The following is a 12,071-nucleotide window of genomic DNA, read 5'->3' on the forward strand; positions in this document are numbered from 1 at the left end:
TACACGTTCGCGCTCAATTTGCTCCGCTCGTTATCGCAATCGGTTTATTTCGAAGGTCGTGACTAAAAATATATGCCCACTCATCTTCGCTGACAGACGTGGAAACGTAATCGAAGTACTAGGGAATATTGAGGCTGCGATATGCAGAACGTGTAGGCATTGAGCCAGAGGTTCATTTTCAATATTATGTAAAACATGCCGACTGTGGTGTAGAATAGGTATGGAAGGGTTTGGTTAAATGGAGGAAAAGGGGGGGTGGCTCTGTGTCACAATATGGGACAATGCATGTCACTGGCAATATCACTCCAGAAATGCCTCGAGTCCTTGCGGGCGGAGAAACCGGGCGCGGAAGAGCCTCGAATTGATTGCGAAAAGGAAGGTAGATAGAGAGTAGGAGGGAACACAGATGATTTCTTTTGCACTGTTGCGACTTACTGACAAGAATTCTCCTCGGCAGAATTGCCCCTTTAGATAAGAATTTTGTGCTCCTCACCGTACGAAACGGTAAAGAAGCCTGGTTTATACCACGAAGTTAAAAAAAAAAAATATAATATTAATGGTACGCGATATTAATATTTTGCAGTTTATAATATCTACTTATGAAGTACTACATTATAGTTCAAGGTTAGCTGATTGAATTATTAGGCGGTAAGAAAATTATTTCATATTTATGGTACGATATTATCGTGTGACTGACGAAAACGCGATACATGGTACAATGAAATTCACTGCCATAACGAAATGCTAATATATGCATTCGCGCGTAGTTGATATCGAATTTTTTTTGAATTTGCAAAGAAATTTGCGTTTACAGTTAATATGGGAATATCGCAAATATACGTTTAAAAAAGAGCAGCTTGAAAAAAATTGTTTTTACGCGTTTTGATGCAACCAAATATTATATTTTCCTTTAATATTACATTTTTTATTTAAATATCTTGATTATACTGTTACACGAGCATAGCAGTTTAAATACGATTCTGTAAATTATATCCACTTAGTTAGCTTTTTTTTCTCTTTTTTTTTCTCTCTCTCTCTCTCTTGGGGACTAACTAGAATTAATCCTTCAAAAAGGCCGCAGAATTCTTTGAATAGAGGATTATAATTTACATCGCATAAGGCTGTGTACCGCTTTTACTTAATTCTATCTCCGCACTTCTTATCCACGTAATCCATTCTGCGGAGCAACATATAGGAATAAATGCAGCAGTTTATTTAAATGCATACGAGTAAATGATAAAATAGTTTAAACAGGAAATCTTTAAGATACTCTCTTAATTATTATTTATTTAATTTTTTTTTTGTTATTATACTTAAATCTGTATCAAATTTTATTTATTAGCGTGGAAAAAATTCCGTAATATCAAATATTGGCCACAGAAGAATTAAAAGATATAATTGGATATCGGATGTATTTTCGTTCGTTTTCATTTGCAACAATTTCTATTCCGACCAAAAATCTGTTCGCGAAACAGCTCGCTACAGATTGAAAAAAAGAAAAAAAATGCTTGGCGTATTTAATTTGGTAAACGACACTGCAAGAAGTAACGCCGCGGCAATTAAAACGAATGACATTAGTCTCCGGTTTATTCGTTAAACGAACGACCGTAATTCGATAAGATTACGTCGTGTATAACGAAGGTGTCAAGTTTACTGGCACACGATAGAAAAGTCAAGCTGATAATGTGATTGGATAACGACTCCACGTATTGGATTTCTAGCATCGGTTCAACAACTTTTACAGAATCGCGACGGCCGATTTCTTTCGCGGCAAAACTAAATTGATTTCCAATAAAATATGTAATCTCAAGCAGAAAATAATCAGCGGGTTTCTCACGTGCAAAAGTATTGCGGAAGTTGACGTTTATCGCGCGTGTCTAGCAAATGCTTTTGGATTTCTGATATATTTATTTATTTATTTTTTTTTTCTAATGCACCGATAAGTCTTCAAGCTTATTCATTTTCCGATCTTTGCCGCGCGATTCGTCTGTATTTATGGGGAAAGTCCACGCGACGGAATCACGCTCGACAAGATCACCTGCAGCAAGCGCGAGGGCGGGTGCGTGGTAATAGGCATTAACGCGATAACTTCTCTCCAGGGGGAAGACCTTCGTGCGCCAATTTATGTAATAAAAAAATATGTATGTGTGCCAGTCAAGCCGCGGCTTCTAATCTGACGTCTCTTCTATAGCGAACGAATGTCTGTCCCCGGCGCGTTTACCTCTTTTTTTTCTTTTCCGCTGCCCCCCCCTCGCCGCTAACCACCGCCGCGATCTAACGACCCTTGAGACAGATTGCTTCACGTGTACTCGATATTCTTCACCTGTCCTCTTGAACGGTAATCGAATACGACGTCGCCGGACCTATCCATCTCCCGCCGCGAAGGCTCGTATCGTAACGCCCGTATCGTAAAAAGTTAAACATTGTGCAGGAAGGACGGTTGAAAAAAATCAACGTGAACTTTTCGTCAGCCGTTGTTCTCTTGCTTTGAAAGAGATTGACAGATTTGTTCCTCGCAAGCTAATCGATCTGCGCTGCGGTTTTTATTTCGCCCGGCATTACAGAACGCGAGCGCGCCGTTTACTTTTATTTCCTCTGCATTAGGGAACGCTGGTTTACATTTCAAAATTTTTTAACGACGGACAATAAAATCTCGTCTATTTTATTTTTTAATAGGGACGTTTCGCGTCAAAGAGCACATCTGACTTTTTCTTAGAGCGATAGAGTTCGTAAACTCTCGTAAATTATTGTAACTCTATTGCAACTCTACCTTTGTGAAAGTTTCGGGAGGATTTTGAGGTGGAATATCTCTGCAGCCTTTATATTAAAAAAGAGCACGTTAATGTCTCGGCATTAATATAAAAGTTTAATCTGCTATATTACTGTTAACTTACGCGCTGTCTTTTATGCACAAAGAACAATCAAAGTCGCGAAAATAATGCGTTTAAAATATTACTAAATATTTTAAAATATAAAGCAACATTCGATTTTATTAATCAAATTACAGAATATGATACTCATCAATTTTATATCTTGTGTACGACATATTAAATTATACGAGACATTAAATTGCAATTTTCTCAGATATGTAAATTATAATATCAATAAGATATTATTTGAAAATTTAATTACAAATATAATGATAATTAAATTACGATATTATAATATAATCCTCGGCGGCAACGATCGTATTTGAATAATATGCGTGTCAAGGACAACGTTCGTTTGCTGCATATTCCGGAAGGTATGCAGGACAAAACGGCGGAGAATAGGAAACGATAACGTGTGATACCGGGAACCTGGCACGAGTTTCTCTTTTCGTGTACAAAGCTATTAAAAGTCGACAATTGTGATCGCGGCGCTTCTAGTTCTCCCTTCGGTTTCGCCCGCGGTGAGCTTCGTCGCTATTCTTCATCGCAAAGTTACTTAATCTCACGCAATAATAAATGACAATCTGTCATTCTGATTCATCGGTAAAGGCAATAAGCGCGCTGTCACTCAGGAAAATTGCGTCCGCGTGTTCACAGTCTGCGATCAAGACTGTGATTTGTTTCGATAATTATACGTTTCGCAGCGAATATATTAAAGAAAAGTTTATTTTCTACTAGAAGAAACTATGCGCGCGCTATTTTTTTTAAAGACCTCAATTATAAAATTTTGTAATAAAAAAAAATTAGTAGGCTTACCAATCTGCATGAGCATCAGCGGAGTTTTAGAATTCTGCCTGTAACATAAAAAGAAAAATATTATTGTAGACGTGCCAGTAAATTAATAAGATTGATAAAAAAAATGGTAAAAAATTTTTTTTAAATAAAGATTTAATTTTAAAAAATTTATGCTTACTTAAAAGTTGCTCCGCCGATGCAGGATGCCCCCCGGGCCTGCTCCTCCTCTCAGATGGGACGTGTCGAGTCATCTTTCCGCGCACAAGTCACTCGCGAATAACCCGACCGTGATTTTACAATTCGCGACAATTACTGATCACTTTCGCGCGTTATATTTCGGTACTCCTGAAAAAAGAAATCCTGAAAATAAAAACAAGTTACTGACTTACCAATCTGCATACAGCGGAGTTGTGGAATTCTGCCGGTGGCTGTAACATAAAATTAAACAATATTAATGTAGACATGTATATTAGTTTAAAAAATTAATAAAAAAAAAGTATAGGTTTTCTTTTGTTAAAGATTTTATTAGAGAAATTAATGCTTACCTAAAAGTTGCTCCGCCGATGCAGGATGCCTCCTAGGCCTGCTCATCCTCTCAGGTGGGACGTGACGAGCCATCCTTCCGCGCACTTGATACTTGCGAACGCACTTCCGTAAAAAAAATAATCGTAAAAGAAAACGCCCGAAAACTGCGGAACTCCCGAAACGACCGACGAACCGGCTGCGGTTCGTATATTCATAAATCGGCGTGCGATACTTTTTCTCACTGCACTACAGCGGAGTTCCTCTTGATCTGTAACAGAAAGATGAGAAAATTATTTTGTAGATTCGGAATGTAATTCGGAATGTAATTTGGAAGGAAAACTGATGCTACTTACTCCTGGGTTGCTCCGCTGGGGCAGGATACCCTTCCTGGGCCTCCTCCTCCTCTCAGGTAGCACGTGTCGAGTCATCCTTCCGCGCACTGGACACTCGCGAACATTCCGACCGTGATTTTACAGTCGCAAAAATCGTTCATCACTTTCACGCGTTCCTGTCCGGCATTCGCGTTTAGAACAAAGCCAAAAAATTACGCCCGAATACTTTGCGAAACTCTCGGAAACGATCGACGAACCGGCTGCGACACGTGCTCTCCTCACACGGAGAATCACAACTTGCTCTCTTCGCACGGAGTATCGCGCGTACTCTCTTCACGCGGAAAATAGAGAGGAGAAGATAGTTCTCGTGCCGGGCGGTTTTTGTTAAACGGAAGTACGTATTAATTTCGGCACGAGCACGCGGTCGCTGTGAGTGCGTAGTATGTACGTGTGCTTCGCGCGACCGCTAGTGAAGGACAGAGCGAGAGTGGGAGTAGTGGGGGAATATTCCTAGCGCGCGGCACGTAGGCTCGCGCTCGCTCTCACCCCGTCCCCCCCGCCTCCCCCCGACTACCCCGCGCCTATCTATTCGTTACTCTCGTTCGATTTAATTGTAATATTAAATTAGTACGTCCAGACAAAGACGGTACTTCCACCAAGTCGTCCTCGATCTCGAAGATCGCGAAGACCGTCTTTGCCTGGACATATTAATTAAATATTAAAATTAAGTCGAACCTCAAAATTGCCGACTTGATAGCCGACGTTGACTCTCGCTTGGCGTGAAGCAAGCGAGAGAGAACTAATCAGCGTCGGTTTTAACAATTAACAGCTAATTTACGCGTTGCACCAATTTTTTAAGATAGGATTATATGTTCAGTCAGTCATTTAAACCCGGTCGCTTTAAATTCCTTTGAACTCTTCCACATTTTATCTCTTATAACTCTTACACGTCAAACAATCACGCTACATTGCGCAGAAATTTTTATTACAAGCCACAAAAAGTTTATAAAATTAGCTTGGCCAAAATTTATGTAACGTATTAACTAGATATATTTATAACAATAATATTTTCAGTGATTTATACTTAGAGTTTCTTACGTAACGCGTATGTAATCGCTCATTTTTCCGTCGCTACTACTTGTTGTCGCAGCTGGCGATTTTTCGTTTTTGCCGACTCGGTCAGCAGATTTGTCGTACTTACCATATGTCGCAAAAGACAGTGGACTGATTCATCGGAATGAGTGGATCAGGGTCGATTAGAAATCAGAGTGGCCTCGACAGGTGACCTACTTTTGCATTATATCTCTTGAAAATCGCCACGTGCAAAAAGGCGACGGCCACGTTCGCGAAGCGTACGGAGGAACAAGTTTCCAACCATCGACAATGACTTGAACGAGTTGGCGGAAATCACGATGAATCGTCGGCGAATTCATAAAATCGCGGTAGTTCCCGTCGCTTGTATGACGCGACCTACGTACGCGATTGTATACTCGCACGCGTTCGCACCCGAGCGTGTAAATTCGTTCACAAACTTTGGACATTCGCCAAGATGGATATTTAAAATTCTCCACGGTCCTCGAGTACCTGCTGAATTCTTTTTTTTCTGCAGATATCGGTGATTCGCGACTATAGTCACCCGTGAATTATATTGCGTTATGTAGAAATAGATAACGTACACGTATTCCGAGTCTGTCAGCGAAAATTATTTGGTGGCTCCGCGTATTAAAAATATTTCTTTACGTTTATCAATTTGTTTTTTATGAGCTTATTACTAACGTTAATAAATATAAATATTAATAAACGTGTAATATACTATAATAAGCTAAATCGAACGATAAATTGATTCACAATTTCGAAATCAAGGTTGAGGTAAAAAAATAGTCGAATGGTCAAACGGCCAATGATCATCGAATCGCAAATTGACGCCTTCGTGGCGCCAAGCATCGCGTTTTTATGGAGGGTTCTGTAGCGGGAAAAATAAAGTATCTTATGAGACGTGAATTTCAAAGATATTATGTTATCGCGGATCCATTTTTAATCTCGGTTAAAGTACTCGCGAAATTGTTTCATTCACGAGACAATCACGCTCTTTGTCTCTCGACGACGGACTTTGAGCAACAGATCAATCGCTGTACGAACGGCTCGCATATTTTTGCAAGCGAGACCTTTTACACTTTAGCAAAATAAGTCCACGCGAATTCGCAAAACGGCACGCGCGTATCGGAGAAATATAAAGTCCAGTCAAACACGTCAGTTTCCTAGTCTTCAAACGTCCGCACGTCAAATCGTTTACTCTGAGTTTGAGAAAAAAAATTTGAAGCGTAGCGGAGGATATTTCCGCATTAAAAATAAACTAAAAGAAAAGTGAGAACACTTTCAGATATGTTAAGTATTAGAAAAATGTCTCTGCAAGATTTCTGAGAATATATTGCGATACTACGTGACGAATGATTTGCTATATGCGTCACAATGTGCTTTTATGATGCATATTATTATTATCGTTTTATCGTTACAATTCCCTGACGTTTGATTTGGCACTCGATACGTTCGAGATTTTGTCCCCTGATTTTCGTCGCGTCCTCGAGTGTCGCACGCGATAAGTAAGGCAAAAATATGTCTCGCAGACAGCACAACAAACAGATCGTTGAATCTGCTCTAGTAATTTTTATTTCTTTTACGGATCCCGTCTCGCCGCTACCAGATGGATCGGTAGTTTATTTTACTCGATCGTACGAAAGGCTTGGAAGAGATCATTAATTTCGGTGTGTTTCCTTTTGCCAGCGGGATTCAACAGCTTTGAAGATTACATTAATACAGGACGAATGCGCCTGCAGCGTTCGGCAGCGCAGGAGATCGTTATATTTTATGCGATGCCTTATGTAAAATTAATTAGAGACGCATTACGTATTGAGTGCGTTATCCAAACTTGATAAATTATTATTTGTCGATGCCCCTAAAACTAGTTACGCGAAAGGAATGTCGCAGTTATATAAAACGTCTTCTATAAAGTCGCGAGTCGCGACCACATTTTTATCCGAAACGCCAAACGGTCTCCCCGGCTTATTTTCCTTCGACAAAAGTCAGCGGTTTAATATCGAGTTATATCTCGATGGTATTCGCGATTCTCCGTGGGATCAAAATAAACCGGTTTCCACGTAAAACGAAATCATGCGTTCAATACGAATCTTGAATCAATTTCATGCACACGCTGTGAAATATTGATAATAAAGGCGTCAATTTTTGTGTCAAAAAACGCAACGATTGACGGCGCTGCGATTGTTTATAACGAAGTCGTTGCAATTTTATTGGACGAATATCACAAATATGCATGCAACGTGGATACCTGGTTTTCCTTCGTTAGATATCGTGATAATTTTATATTTATTACCTGGTGACGTGGACGCCCGAAATATTTCAATGGTTGAGTTACATCTTACGGATCTTAAACTTGTCGTTCTTTCGTAGAACTTCTATTTTCTTCTGTGCCGCGAACATATAACGTAAATGCGTTCTTGGCACCGAATGCGAGCTGCATTCTTCGCCGATGTCCCCCCGTTGAACTGAACAACTTGACACAACGCAAAGATGAGTAACATTGTGCAAAAAAAAAAAAAAAAAAAAAAAAAATGAATGGCACACGATCAAAAAGACCTATCGACCTTTGTTCTTTATAACTGTAATTTATTTTTATGTGAGTACTTATCTTTGTAATTTCAGTTTTATCTCGCTTAAAAATTGACAATATTCTTCCGATCGATTTCCATATTAAATTCCGTCTTGAATTTGAGCAAGTTGGTTCTTTCGTTATATTCGTGTCTTCGCTTTAAAATTTGCTTTGTTAAAATTCCAAGAATATAAGTTCGCAATTAAGTAAGCGATTCAAAGAAACAAGGACTCGGGCGGTCAGTATGTCGAAAGAGTCCGTGAAACAGCTCTTGCAGCTAAGTGACATCCTTGGCAAAGGGCCACAACAGGCCCTGTCGTCGATGCGAAGTCGGCGAATTCTATTTCCAGTCTACGGCCGATAAACTTGCCACGATGGGCCACATAAAAAGATATCTTATGCCTAGGTGGTCCTTCATTTATGATGCTACTTTTGTATTTCTTCATCGTTCGTTTGAACCAAACTTCTCTTTAAAAACGATTCGTACGGCGGCGGTCTTCGTCTTCGAAGAACGTTCACGGGGTTATCGCGAGGGTTTCACTGCGCCGTGAATTTTCCTCGCAATCCCTTTATAGGCGCGAAACTCCGGTAAGGGTCGAAGGAAAGATACTGTTATTTTAGTCGGGGATAGAATTGCGGTTACATTCTCGGAAAAATTGCGGAAGAATATACAAGTATGTTACATTAAAAAGAGCGCGAAGTTCCGATTACATCTGTAATAGCGAAAATATAATTTATTCTCGGAAAGCGTTCTTTTAATTACATCCGCGCGTGTTTGAAAATAGTTTCTTGTATTTATGAAACGTATCGCGGAATGATAATGCGAGGTATAATGAAAAGGACAGATTGCTGCATATATTAACTTGAGGGAAAAAATATATTACATCCGGAAAGATAATGTTAATTAGAGATTACAAATTAATTAAATTTAAGCTAACATTTATTTTCGCAGTCCGAAATGAGCCAAATAAAAAAAAATCAATCGGCGAAAAATCAGGTAATAAAATATCTACGTCTTCTTTTAAAATTAAAAAAAAAAAAAAAAGAAAATAAAAGTGAAAACCGATAGGATAATAAGATAATATAATTTTGAAGCTCAAAGTTTAAATAACTTTTCGACAAAATGCTTTCGCGAACTTGTGGTCACCTCTGCAGTTTCATCACATTATGTAGGTAAAAAAAGTGCGAGTGATCAATCTCGCTTACATGACAGCGAACAATGCTTCTCCGTTAGTTACGGATGAAGCATAGGGAACAGTATTAATCACGATTAAAATTCTGCCGGTATCGCTTGAAGTCGCGTTCGTGAGTTACGTTTCTCTCGTAGTTGTAAACTCTTTATCCGAATCATTCAGCGACGGGCTATTCAGTCACACCTGGCGCTCTCATTTTGAACTAATCAAGAAAATGAGAAATAGCGCTGTTGTAAAATTATGCCGTATATAAAATTAGAGATACATTATCGCGATCGTGTTTGCGCAGCGTTTCGTATAACTTGATTAAAAATCAATTTGCCTAAACTTTAATTAAACGACGCTGATAACGTGCGATTATCGAGGAATTTTTTGAGTGGTATGAAATTAAAGCTACATGTCAAGTGGCAGTTTGATGTAACGTAATACACCGTATCTCGCAGGCATCGGCTAAGAGAGTCCAGTCACGCAATGTTCAAAATAATCGCATTCCAAACGCGCTTCGTAAAATTAATTGACTTTATCATGCTGCTACGCGGGGATTATTTCTGTGAAAGAGCCAGAGACAATCAGCGTGAAGGAGATAACGAGCGCCCGAGTGGAAATTTATTCAGCTAATCTGATTTTGCAGCTCGGGATTAGATCGCGCAGATTAAATATATGCATTTCTTAACTAGCGTTTGGCATAGCCATAAATTATAAGAAAGTATTTATTATTTAGCGACGATCTTCGAAAAATTAAGTTGCCATTTAAAAATAAGGAAAACAAAATCTGTCTGGTATCGGTCGTCTTGTCACTGTTCAGCGCGGACGGTGTATTTAAATACACACACATCTAAACGTTTTTCGCCGCGTACTTGTTTACTGTTTTGTGCTTGACCATACGCAAAGTCTGACTGCCGAATTCGCCGGGCAAGCCGGTTCTTGCCGTCCCCTGCCCGCGCGTCCTTCACCATGCGAACTAGTAATGCGAGGTTTGCCGGCCGACGTAAACACACGCACGTACTCATCCTCCCCCATCGAAGGTCGGTGGGCCCAGCTCATTCGGCAGTCGAACACGTGCTATGGTAGAACGCGCAGCTAGACTAGTACGCGGCGAAAAACGTTTAGATATCCAGCTTTTCTAGCTCGTTATTAGTTCGTAATGATTATTGGGTACCTTGTACGTTGTGAGTGTCACGTTTCTGGGTCAGTGCTGGACAGTTTTGCTTACGAGATGAACCACGAATCGGCCAGCTAATTATTCGGCAACGGTGGGGAATCAATTTCCACTCAGGTAATTATTAATCCGTTCGGATATCTTTAATCGCGAGCGACCTAGCGAAAACGGTGGCCTTGCAATCGATAAATCGTATCTGCCATTAGAAAGCGTGTCGTATTTCTGCTTAAATATTAATGCGGTAAGGTATTCTATTAAGCGGCGCTCCCCACGTGGTGAGAATTGAGATAAAAGATAAACGGTAGATTCATATAGCGAAATTTTAATTCCATATTACACGTGCGATTCCCCTTAGAGTTATTTCATTATTATTAACGTGTGGTTATTAAATATTATATACTCTTTTGCGGTGTGACGTGCCTTTTTAGATAATGGAAAATATCACCGTAATCTGTTCTGGTGACAAGTCTCGCGGCGGTGTATAATAAAACTTATTTAATTAAGATTACAAATTTAATTGCCGTCACAGTAATTAATTACAATATTAACAGTCGCATATTTTCTACGTTAATCCGTTCGACATTCTTGGAATGAGAAAAAAATTCCTGGAAAGACTTTTAGAATTAAATCTTTCAACTAATTTGATAGAACGTAATCCGTATCTGCAACGCACGTTACGGCGGAGGAAGTGGGTGACGCAACGCGCAAAGTGACGGCTGCGCCAGACACAAAACGGCGTTGATTAACCTTATACCGCGCACGTGCGCGATCCATCGTCATTTTCAATTTCAACTTCATTAAACCCGATTGTCCTTAGCAGAATGCACAGGTACGTAACGCGGTGGAATACGAGGGCACACCGGCCGGCGCGGCGGCGCCTGTGGCATGCAAAGCAGTTCGATGCTCGGCACGACCGACATTTCTGTCGGATTCTGGTGCGCCGTAACGTCCGGGACTCGAGATGCACTTGAAAACGGTTGCGCGGTCGTAATAATATCCCGATATCGCCCCCTAAAGTCGCTGGAGTGTTCCGAAATATTCGTGACGCGGTTTTATCAATTCGTGAAATAACTTCTGGATATTGATTTACGAAAAAAAAAAAAAAAAAAGGGTTGGGGGATATTTCGACGATTTCACGAGATCTGCAAGAAATTTCCGCGTAATACAAAAATATGTTTCCCGCGTTAAAAATAGACTTCGCTGAAAGAGAGTTGCATCGGGCTTGTGTACCTGTAAGTCATTATTTCTCGCGTTCGCAAGCTTGGCCGTCCTGAAAGCACTTTTCTATCTGAAACGCGACCATTTATTCTTGCCTCGTTTTAATTAATCTCTCTATCTCTCTTATCCATTTCAATTAGGATCTGCGTATAAGGATATTTTTTTCGTTAGCGAACTTTACATAAAAAAGGAGAGAGAGAGGAAGAGAGAGATTAAAAAAGATAAATATATAAATTTTTTTCAACACGAAAAGAAGAAATTTAGAGAAAGACTTACGCTTTAAGATCGCAATCTTTTCTTATTCGGACCTTATCC

The 12,071-nt window shown here is 39.8% G+C and overlaps 1 protein-coding gene across 10 annotated transcripts in view; it reads left to right on the plus strand.

Annotated features, from left to right (window-relative positions):
- Positions 1-12,071, plus strand: part of Sei (potassium voltage-gated channel seizure) — a 92,217-nt gene that overhangs the window by 4,559 nt on the left and 75,587 nt on the right. The gene's annotated exons all lie outside the window — the stretch shown is intronic.

This window comes from Cardiocondyla obscurior, linkage group LG06, assembly GCF_019399895.1.
Source record: "Cardiocondyla obscurior isolate alpha-2009 linkage group LG06, Cobs3.1, whole genome shotgun sequence".
NCBI classification, from domain to species: domain Eukaryota; kingdom Metazoa; phylum Arthropoda; class Insecta; order Hymenoptera; family Formicidae; genus Cardiocondyla; species Cardiocondyla obscurior.